At 33.7% G+C, this 12,044-nt stretch overlaps 1 long non-coding RNA gene across 1 annotated transcript in view; it reads left to right on the top strand.

Moving 5' to 3' along the window:
* The window catches only part of LOC125691644 (uncharacterized), an 86,244-nt gene extending 74,683 nt beyond the window's left edge, over positions 1 to 11,561 (top strand). The window contains exon 3 of the long non-coding RNA XR_007376193.1: positions 11,508 to 11,561. This is a non-coding gene — a long non-coding RNA (uncharacterized LOC125691644). The remainder of the gene's footprint in view (positions 1 to 11,507) is intronic.
* The last annotated feature ends 483 nt before the right edge of the window (positions 11,562 to 12,044 follow it).

Below are 12,044 nucleotides of genomic sequence, written 5' to 3'. Positions count from 1 at the left end.
ATCAGTAAGTAGCTGAATGTAAGGAACAGTTAGTGCTTAGTAGTTATGGTAGAAAACACAAAATGCAATCAGATAGCAGTCTGCACTCTGCAGATGTGATAAATACTGTCCCAGTCTTGAAGATTTTATATCTAATTAATGTGTTTGCTTTCCTACAGCACTGAACAAGAAGAATCTGTTTGCAAAGGTCTTTCTACAACAGAGAGTGGTTTTTAACTTGAAGATAGCTTTCTGTGAAGAAAAATGATTTGTAATCTATAACATCCTTACTGCTTTTATTGGCACAGAGAATATAGTCCTTTAGAGGAAACACAGAAACTTCTATTTTATTTTCTTTTTTTATATCTCTTTTTGTCCTCTTGAATCTCAGCGCAGTTGTCATTATAGGCTATAACCACATAGGCACCACATAAGAAACTAGTTTATCTCTTCAACTGTCAAATTATTTTACATTGTTCATCATTAAAAGATATGAATGTAACACTTCAATGTTAAAAACAAATACTCTAGGTGTGCTTTCGCATGTACACTTCTTCAGATACTTAAGTTCAGGTTCACAAAGGGGAAAACATATTCTGGCCTTGGGGTGGATGCCCAGACTAGAGATGGCTAGATCAGTCCATTTCTGAAGGAAGTTTAGTGCCATTCAACATTTAAAATATGGTTACATGCCACTGTTTTATACACTGTTCCTCTTTAAAGAGTTTTTTAGAGCTTAAGTGAGATTTAAAGCTTAACTGAGATTTAAAGATCATCATCAGTAACTAAATTTGTTTGCCTTATTTTATTCTATTAAGACATAATTGGAAAGGCAGGGCTCTTTGATATGTAGAAGGCTAAAGGACTTGCTCTTATCATGCAAAAAGTTGTTTTGCTGAATTCAGTGCTTTCCGAAGTAAGGTAATAAAATTCATTTATCTGGCTTTCCAAGCTATGAAAAGAGAAAGGCAATTCCTGTTGTAACATTTTCTGCACAGCTTCATGGAGCAAGAAAGAAAAATAAGATTTTGTTCATGTGTTACAAGAAAGCTTCCTGCAAGGAAAGAGTTTGAGCTATCAGTCCATGTTCCTAGAATCAATTACATAATATGAATAAATGCATAAGCTAAAATATACAAACAGTATGCAAGGCTTTATTGGAGAAATAGGTTACTTACTGTGTTACAAATTCATACTGCATCTCAAGTTCCCTGACTGAATTAAACTTGAAATCTCTGTTCAACTATTTTGGTAATATGCACATGTACATGTATAAGATAAGGAGAAACCACTCTTAACTAATACTTAAATGAGAAATTCATTATAAAGTTGCAAAAAAGGCCTCCAAGATCATCTAGTTCAACCATGCACCTACCAGCAGTATTGCCCATAAACCATGACCACAAGTACCACATCTACATGTATCTTGAGCTAGTGACTCCACCACCTCCCTGGGCAGCCTGTTCCAATGCCCAACCAGACTTTTGGAGGACTCTTTCCTAATATCCAAATTGAATCTCCCGTAAAACATCAAAATTTTCAAGATCTGAAGCATAAAAGTTAAATTTCAGAGCCTCTCTTCAGTAAGAATGGGTGAGAACTGATGAATAGGAGTCAAAAGCTACTTCGGTTTCAAGTGTATGATTTTCTGAGTGCAGATGTATGTACCAAATTCATTAATCAAACTGATTAAAAGTAAGGCAACATGGAAACTCATAACTCTGAAAAAAATCCAGAACCCCAAACAACTAAATCACAATTCAAATAGAAAACTAAGAAATTATGTCAATAGAAGGCAGAAGAGAATTACAATATATTTCACTTCAGGAAATGGTTTCACCAGAGTTGGTTGCTGTCCTTTAGTGGCACATGCATTTTAACTATGCAGTAGTTAAAGAACAATAGTATGAGATCTTTGAACACATGTATTCTAATGAGACAGAAGTGTTGACTGATTAGGAAGGATTCCAGAAGTAAATATGTGTAGCTATGTTAGATGATGATTAGAGAAGGAAAGATAAAAGAATAAATATCATCTGAAGGGTATACACAGCTAAAAAGAAAATCTTTATTTATATTATGACTTAGTAATAATAATATGAAATTATTAATAGAGAAATAATAAGAAAATGTGACCTGACAGCTAAAATGTAATTTCCAAATATTAACAGCTAGAAGGTATGAAGTTTTACTTCTTTGCAAGCTAAAATGACTTTAACGATTATTATAGACCAGAAGTAAAAACCTGGTTCCCAAAAACCACTAACTTGGAGCCAATTTTCTTGACTAGGATCAAGCAGTTATTTCACTGACAGGAAAGTGTTCTAAAGATAGATCTTGGTTTGGGTGTATAACAGAAGTGTGTGTTAAAACTGCTAATAAAATTCTGTTTTTAGCCAAGACAAGCCTAGCAAAGCCAATGGAATTCCTCTGAATGTACATTTGTGAAAATGACACTAAAACCTCATCCTTAGTTGAGTCTTCTCTTTTGCCTGTTTCAGAAAAATTCTGTAGTGTAGCCAAGTGGTGCCTTATAGACAAGAAAACAATTAAATCCCAAAGGTTCCTGGAACAGTAAGTTCACAATGAACATTTTTAATGGGAGGCATCTGGCATATGGATAACAGCATGGAGCTTCTAGCAACAGCTTCAAGTAAGACTCATTAAACTGGGTTAATGTTTACTTGCTAACAAGTACACATATACCACAGAAAATGTTTTTCTGCCCTGGAACATCACAGATTGCTTATGTCTGTAATCACAGGGAAACAACATTCACCACCTGGCTGTTGTCCTCTTTCATATCAACAGTCTAAGAATATTTCATCCTATCTAGTATTGCTGTGTAGTGTGGTGCCTAGAGAATGTTTCTTTCTGTTTCTTCATTAGTTTGTGACTAAAAAGCCATTCTGTGTTTAGGAGAACTGGATGGTAGAAGCAAAACCTACAGGGCAAAATCAGCCTTACCACAAATGGCTGAAGAGACTGTCCAGGCTGCACTTGAAGAAATCAGAGAAAAATTTCTATCGTAAGAGCATGAACTCTGAAAAACCAACCAGAATTTTGACTTTTCAGTGCTGCTTACCAGATGCTTTGCATCTCACAAAGTATGTCTACAGTCCAGACAATAAATTAATTTATTTGGCGTTGTATCTCACTCAATCTGTTTGCTTTTCAATTTATTTAATTCAAATTAGTTCAGAGGTATATCACTTGTCTTAAACAGAGAATTCATTTTGTATTTTACCATGTCATTGGAAAACTTACATTCATTCAATACCATTTTATTCCTCCTAAAAAAGGGAAAAAGGGAAAAGTTGTACTTTTTTTTTTTTTTTTTTTTTACATTTTAAGGTGATTTTTCTACTGCAAACTGTAAAAGTTCATTATTCTACCTCTCTTACTCTCTTACTCTTGAAACAGTTATGGTTATGTAGAGCTGGCAGATGATGAACAGAAATACAAGGCAGGATCTTTTGCAAAACACAAAGGTGATTAATGTCTTCCCAAGTCTGAAAGATATTTCCGCTTCTTTGCATTAGCTGTCCTATAGCAGTGGCACAAAAAGGAATTATTCCCCCATTATGCAACATCAGGACTATTATTAGAATTAATAGCTTCCTGGGCTAGATTAAAGAACTTCAGTGCTGTCTCTTTTGTTTGTATCACAACAGGTTTTGATAATAAACAAATGAATTAAACTTTTATGCATCCATCACATCTCTGGGCAACATGTTCCAGTGCTTCACTGCTCCTACTGTAAAAGACTTTTTCCTTATATCCAATCTAAATCTCCCCTCTTCAAGCTTGAAACTACTTCCCCTTGTCCTATCACAACAGATTCTGCCAAAGACTCTGTCCCCTTCTTTCTCGCAGTCCCCCTTTAGGTAGTGAAAGGTCACTATCAGATCTCTCCAGAGCCTTCTCTTCTACAGACTGAACTCTCAGCCTGTCTGCATAGGAGAGATGTTCCATCCTTTGGATCATTTTTGTGGTCCTCCTCTGGACCTTCTCCAGCTTGTCCATGTCTCTCTTGTACTGGGGACTTAGGATATTATGATGCAGTACTTCAGGTGAGGTCTCACCCGCTCAGAGGTGAGGGACATTTACTTTGTGCAAAATAACACTAACTAATGCATCTTGTCAAAAAAATATTACTAAGCAGTGTACAGAACTTATCAATTAATCCTTAAAATGTCCCTTCAAAGATAACTGAGTTTGAGCACAAAGCACTGACTCACTGCAAATTCCAATTACCTAAATGTCCTGCTTGATGTGGTAGATTTTAATCCTTTGATTTGAATAGCTCTGAGCATCAGGGAAATGCATCTCATTAATTTAACTTTCTTAGTCAAGAGTTAGGCCAATTGGAATTAAGATTTCATGCAGGTTGGTTCTCTGCACATGCAATACAACCTCCTACCCTTTTTTTTTTTCATTTTTAGATTGGATTATATAGTTTTAGAGATATTCTTCACATTTTCTCATAGTATGACATTCAAAATGTTAAAGTAATTATATTAACTTCAAAAGGTTGTTCAAGTGCCCCTCAAAATTAACACATCCTTGTAATAAAAAATAAATATTCTCTTCTGACATATAATTATTTGAGGTTGGCTTAAAAATTTAACTTTTCATATAATTCTCCATTAAGTTACCTTATTTTTCTTAACAGTATTTTCTATTTCTTTTTTGTTTGTTTAGTTTGTTTGTTTTTCCTTCTCTTACACTAGCTCTCGTGAATAAATTCATGTTTTTGTGATAATGGAGTAAAACAATCAAAAAAAAAATTCTCCACCTAAGCAGCTTTAAATTCTTAAGGAGTATACAATCACTTGAAAGTGATATGTGTTCAAATGAGAAGTATATATGTGAGACTTTTAAGCAATTTTGCAGATTCAAACTGAAACCAAGTCATCGCAGACAACATGGAAATCTGTGAGAGTGACTGATCTCTGCTGGCATTTTAATTTAATATTGAAGAGCACCCCTTATGGATGTTACAACCGCTGTTGTTATAGCTGTTTCTAGTCTGTATAACATATCTGCTGAGCACAAAACATTTTCAACCCAGGGAATTTCATTTCATTTCAAATAAAATGTATCTTAAATTACTTATTCAAGTATTGAGAAGAAAAAAAAAGAAGGGAATGTACATGTATATATGTTTTGTCTAGCAAAGCAATCATTTTTTCTTCTGTTTTAGGAAGAGAACAACAATAAAAGCCTAGGAAAATATTGTCATGATTCAGCTCAACTGCAATTGCAACAGATTCTCTAACCACACCTCTGATTCCTTCTCATCGGCCTTTTACATATCTATTTTTATTTGCCCTTTAAGAACTGTGATGGCTTAGTGCTGAATTTTCATCCATTCCTATGACTTTTACTGGTGATCAAAATAACATAAAAAAAATCATTTAAAACTGCCATATATTTATTTAATCTCGGTAGGTGGGCTGTCTTGCATAACTCTGCACAAATGCACTTTCTATGAGTAAATGAAAAATCACAGTAAAGCTAAATTAAATTTAAAGAATAATTTTAATGAGATTTTGTTTTAAAGGTGAGATATAGGTTTCTAAATTTAGATCTGGCAATCTAGGGAAATAAGCTCATTGCAGAAGTAGTAGGTGCCATTATCAAGGTGGTGGAAGAAGGTATTTGTCTGGGGTCACTAAATGAATGGTGATCATGTTAGATTGGCAATCTGTAGCTCTGCAGAATAAAGGTTTGTAGCAGTGGGAATGGTGTAACAGAATTATTTGTTAGACACCTACAAGGAAGGATAAATGGTCAATGAATCACAAGAAGATCTTTGCTGTAGAAGGCTGAATGACAGTAATTGTGGCTGCCAAAAAATTCTTAGTTGTGCAGAACACATCTTTGACTACCCTCCAATCTATTTTCTGGTATTTGTCTCGTGAATAGTAACGTCTATTATAAAAAGACAAAATGTGGTCCCACTACAGCATACTGAAATATTTTCAAATAAAGCTTAGTAATTTGTTCTTGTTGAATAACTCCACATAATTCCTGTCAAAACTTGAAGTGAGTTTGCAAGTAACATATATTTTTCTCTGATGGAATATTTATGGTACATTTTTTTCTCACACTATTAAGGCAAATCCTTCTGCAGTGGTAATTTACTAAATAGTGAATGAGCTAGACGTGTCTCATACAATAAAATAATAAGTCAGATAATAATTAGCAGTAAATTGATTCATTTTCAGTAATAATGAGACAGAATCTTACATATCTTAGGTCACGAACTGTGTGTGGTTGGCTCTTTATAATCTGAAGCTCTGAAAAATGCCAACTTTATCTGGCCTTCACCAGGTTGAGATCTCAATAGCCCACCAAAATAATATTTAGGACACGAATGAAAACAAACTGGTGTAAACTGGTGTAATGCTGTGCAAATTTCAGTAAAATGAAGATATATTGAATGATTCAGTTAAGAATCAATACAACTATGATTGACAGAATATATCAGAGAAGTTTTAATAATATGACTTATTATATATATTAAGTAATGACACAGAAGGAACAATTTTAACATGTCATCAATTAGATTTTCTTGCCCCTTTGTCATTTAAGGAGCCATCAGCATTAATTTTTATGTTGATTTAAACTGTTCACTATTTTGATAACAGTATTCAGTGCAATCCTATATTTTCAGTCTATGTAACAAAGTTTAGTGTACAAAACTCTGTTACAACTGTGTACAACTTAAGAATAATTATGCCCTTCACTACCTATTTATGGATAAAATGAGTTTAAAAGTTATTTTTCCTCTTTCTGATATCTTTCATGTTTTAGAATATATTTTTCTTCTTTCCTTTGCTCTTTGTCTGTCTCTCTGTTTTCCTCGCACCCTGACTGGGAAGTGTGTACATGACTTTGAAAACATTTTCCTTGCAGTATTTACCCGAACATATGGTTCTCTGTCAAATATTTTGCCTTTGCTGAAACAGTGAAATTTCAGATAACAGGCCCAATATAGCTCATATTGGGAATTCTTGACCTCAAAATCAAAACCTACATTTTTTAATAAAAAGATCTGCATGAGTTAATAATATTTGGAAGCACTCTGTTAAGAGTGCTCTGTCTGTTAAGAGTGCTTCCAAATATGAATAATTTCAATACATAGCAGTATTAGCTAGTATGCTAGTATATTGCATAGCAATCCACAAAGGTGGATTGTCAGTCTACGTGTAACTGAAAAATCTGTTTTCATTCACTTTTTCTTTTTTAAAAAGTTTTGCACAGTTTTTCAGAAAATTTTAATAATTTTAATGTTAATGATGCCAAAGATAGTCAGGAGTATGAATGATAGTATTTGCTATTAAATTGATTTTATAGTTCTATTACAATTCTCATGGCTTTTACACCTTTATTCTACAGTGCTGAGTCTATTGGAATCATAAACTTATGTAACTTCAGGTTAAAAATAAACTTTAGCAACATAAGTGGTTATTTATTGCTCATAATATCCTTCAGACACTGGCTCTATTCAGGAACACTAAGAGTGTATCTCATAAATGTAGAGACAAGTCTAAAGAATGTTGTTTCTTATTAGTAAGCATTGCTTTTAATGACATGACCTTGATATTACATTCATAAAAGTTATAATAGAAACACTTAAATACTCATGACTAATTATGCCATTTAATTGATGTAACGAGTAATATACGTTTGTACTGGTAATTCAATTTTATAAAAATAATGATAGAAGGGTTACTAAATTGTATGTATGAAAGACTGATGTAAAAATTTTCTTCCATTTCATACAAAGTAATATTTAAGAAATTAGAAAAGGTTTTAGCATAAATTATTTCTTGCTCACACAGTAAGAGTTTAGGGATCTGTAGAGACAATGATTAAATAAAACAGGAAATATTTCTCAAGTTCATTGCCCAAGTGCTCTCTACTACTCAAATATGGGTTTCTGTCGGTGTCTACCTTAAAGCTTTGTGAGTAATATTGTGTTAAAATCATAGTCACACTACTGCAAGTGTTTTTGAAAGATTCTGTATTTGCTAAAGCAATGTTGGCAGTACTAGGATTCTAAGTTTATAAAAATTGTTACACAGTGTCATGGTCATGGGGGATGTACTGAAAAAAATTTTGAATCATCAGAGCTGGCAACTCTGAAATTGTATAGTTATGCAGATCATAAGAAAATTCACTCCCACTCTCCTTTTAGTTCTGTTAGGCTGGACTTTTTTGCACTCTGGTTTGTGAATATCCGTAATTTAGTAGAGAGGTCAATGGGGAGCACATCTTAAGAAACATTTTCTAAACATTATCAGGCCTCAAAACGGATGTTTTCTGTATGCATGAAATCATCCCCATGGACACCTTGGTAAATGAATTGATAGTATATACAAGCAGAAATATTAATCAAAGTGACAGAGAAACTTCTGGTAAATTTAAATTCCTCTTCAATTTAATTTTTAAAAGATATGCAAAGAGGCTTGATACAATCTCCTCTCGTCTCCTTTCCCTTTTCTCTTCCTTTCCTTCCCTTTCCCTTTCCCTTTCCCTTTCCCTTTCCCTTTTCCCTTTCCCTTTCCCTTTTCCCTTCCCTTTCCCTTTTCCCTTCCCTTTCCCTTTTCCCTTCCCTTGCCCTCCCCTCCCCTCCCCTCCCCTCCCCTCCCCTCCCCTCCCTTTCCCTCTTTTTTTTTATTCTCCCTTTCTTAATTCTAGCAATCTTCTAATAAACATTCAGAAAACAATTTGTAGCAAAAGACTGATAACAAAAATTCACATTTTACAGTGGCTCAGCTGTGGCCTCATTTCCCCTTTCTCAATTCCCTCGTGAAAAGAGCAACATAAAATGCTTCAGGCATTGGAGTCTGTGAGCACAGGAAATGGTTGTGTAAAATCAGACCTGCTTGAGCTTCACAGTAGCAGAAGCATAATCTCACTTCTGGTAGATGCATTCACTGACAACTGTTGGGCCCTTGGGGCTACCGTCTTTGTGTTGACTGCCTTCCTATTTCCACATCAGCACTCTGGTGTCTCTCAGATCCCATGTGGAGACACCACCCTGTACTCATCTTCTGAAAACTGTAAAGCTTGATGTTTCATACTTGTTTGTATAATCAAGCCTCAGATACGTTCACTTTAAAACATATGCAGAGCCTGAATAAATACAGATCCTTGCATGGCAATATCGATAGCACCCAGGCTTTTACCTTTGAGATAAAAATGGAGTACAGGATATTTTGCAAATCTTTACAGGCCTGTCTTTGAACTGACCCTTATGAAACATAAGGAACTGCAAAGAGCAATTCCAACAGCATTTCATGATTATGGAATTCCATTACTTATATCTTACCCAGATATCTCTCAGCAGCCACTGAGGCTTTCATAGTTCTTATTCTGATAGGAAAATTATGCCCACACCAACTTCTTAGTACTTAATAAGCATCAGTCTTTTTATTTCCTTTTCTGTTAAAATGTTTTTTTGTAAAAGTGATTTTTTCCTCCCAGTTTTCATTTCTTTTCAGAGTTTTACTGGTATATAGCTTACAAAGGCTTATCTCCCCTGCATTCACTTTGACATCTTCTTAATACATCTTTAAGCTAGTTTAATGTGCTGCCTGTCTGCTATTCTCAATATACATATTATCGATGATAGGTGTAATAGAAACAGTGTTCCTTTTTAAAAAAAGGTTGAACATTGTTATTGTTGTTATTGTCATTTCACTGAGAAATAGGAGTTTGTTTAATGCATATTAATAAAAATTCAAAGCACTTTTTCTTGTTTTCAGACAACAAATTCACTCCTCAATTTAGTTTAGACAATTGTTTACTAGTCTTTTTAGATTAGAGATGTTTACATCTGATTATGCAGAAAGTTTTTCTTAACTTAAAAATAAAAGAGGGTAATAGTACATTGTACTAATTATTCTTAAAGTTGACATGTGAATGTCTTTCTTCATGAAATTCCTTTTCATAGGGTACAGCCATGTACCCTGATGAAATAGCTGTAGCCTTAATGTAAGAGAAAATTAAATTAAAAAAAATCTCATATTGTGATGACAAGAAATGTATTTTCATCATAGCAACAAACAGACATTTTTACTATATCATTTTCTATTTTATTCATGATTTCATTTTTATCTGTAATTATCAAGTTAAGTTCAGATCCTAGGAAAATCTCCTGCAAAGACTGGTAGTCTCCCACTACATAGGCAAGCTGAAATGCTTATCAATATATTTGCTTACATATATGTGCTTACAGCCTGCAAAGAGTTTAGCCACCACAATTCTGCCATGTAATTAACCCAGAAGTGGCTTTATGTATTTTTTATTTTTTTATCTTGGCTATCTTTTCACAGAAGGCTGAAAGGGAGAGAGAATACCTGAAACCTTTAGAACAGCAGGAAATGCTTGTTAATATCTATCTGAAAAACCAACTTGACAGTGGCCACTGGTAAACTGAAGGCTGGTAGAATGCAGAACCAGAAAGCTTCTTTCATTTGGACTTGTAACCAAAGATATATGATGAATTAGCAGATGGACACGTAAAAAAAGCAGCAACAAAACAACAACAGAAAAAGAAAAAAAAAAAAAAAAAAACCAAATAATTTTCCCAAGTTTAGTTTTCTGAACTTGTCTTCTACTCCACAGGCTTGTGTATCTCTTTTTTTCCATTGATATCTGCTGGGCTAGCATTATTTCCCTGGATTTCATTAAGATATTTACCACTGCCTACTCCTAGCTCTGAATAATCAATGCAAATTGAGATATATTTATTAATGAAGTCGGACTGATTCATTGCTTGATATTATCATTGTGAAATAGGAGACAGTAACCAATTTTCATTGAATTTTGAGTTGCTGAGTTTGTTCTGTGGTTCATGTGTCAAGAAGACTCTGATTTAACAAGGTAAAAGATTCAAACAAACACTCACAAAGCAGAACAAGATCTCTGTTCTGCCAACTGAACATCTCAGTAAATATTGGATAAATCACAGCGCCAGAACCTTAGCAATTGTAGTTCAGTGAAACTTCACTGAGCCCAGCCTTGATTTACAGAAGATGTCTTTTACAATATAAGATTTTATTTGCAAGACATGCTACTAGCAGCAGGTGCAAAGTAATTTCTAGAATTTGGATTATTTTTGAGAAGGGATTTAGTGCAGTTCATGTGAAAAAAATCATGATTTATTTAAAATATGCTTAAAATAATGTGCACAGCATTTGAAAAGAACAATGAGCTTTGAAAACTTTTATGCATGAAAAACAAAGCTTCATTTTATTTAAATGTTTGAAAAAATAATTTAAAAAAACCATAATTAATCTGAGTGTTCTTTTACACTTTTCTGGAAGTAAAGTGATGTCACTGGACACTTCAAAGCTTTGCTAAGATTAACTGAAATTGATGAAATTATTTATCCCTTTTGTCACGTACAGAAATTTCTAGGAAAAGATATACATTATGTGTAAGACAGTAGCTTTGAGAGAATACTTTTTAATCTTTTTCAATACTCTCCCTGGATTTCTTGTCTGCAGATTTGTGTCTCTACTGCTATACAGTATTGGAGGAGCTGTAGTTAGAATATCAAATTTATCACACGAAAGAAAAGGTAATATTCTTTTCTTGCAGCCTTGAGCTATGCAGCATGGTTACATTGTGCAATTTGGTGGTTAGCTACAAACAAGTATTAAATTTGTGGTGGAACTACCATTTTGTATGTATGAGCTTTTAAAAGTATCTTTGACGAGATTTTATTGATTCTTTGTCATGTATTGCTTATAGAAAACAGCAGTCTATTGTAACTCTATTGTTATAAATTTTTTGTTTTGCTTTGCTGTTTTCTGTCTTTTTGAAAAAGCTACTGTACCTTAAAAAGAATCTGCTATATCTCAATCCTTGCTTGTATGTAAAAGAGATTTCTCTTTTAACTTGCAGTATAAAATGACAATAACATAAGCACATGATTCTTTTTTTTTTACTTGCAGTGAAGGAGAACCATACACTACGGAAGTTATTTGGAAAAACAAACAAACAAACCAAACGAAACCAAAAAGCAACCTTTTTAGGAAGGT

The sequence above is a fragment of the Lagopus muta genome, chromosome 4 (assembly GCF_023343835.1).
Source record: "Lagopus muta isolate bLagMut1 chromosome 4, bLagMut1 primary, whole genome shotgun sequence".
NCBI lineage: Eukaryota > Metazoa > Chordata > Aves > Galliformes > Phasianidae > Lagopus > Lagopus muta.
This window is presented reverse-complemented; position numbering and strand designations above follow the sequence as displayed.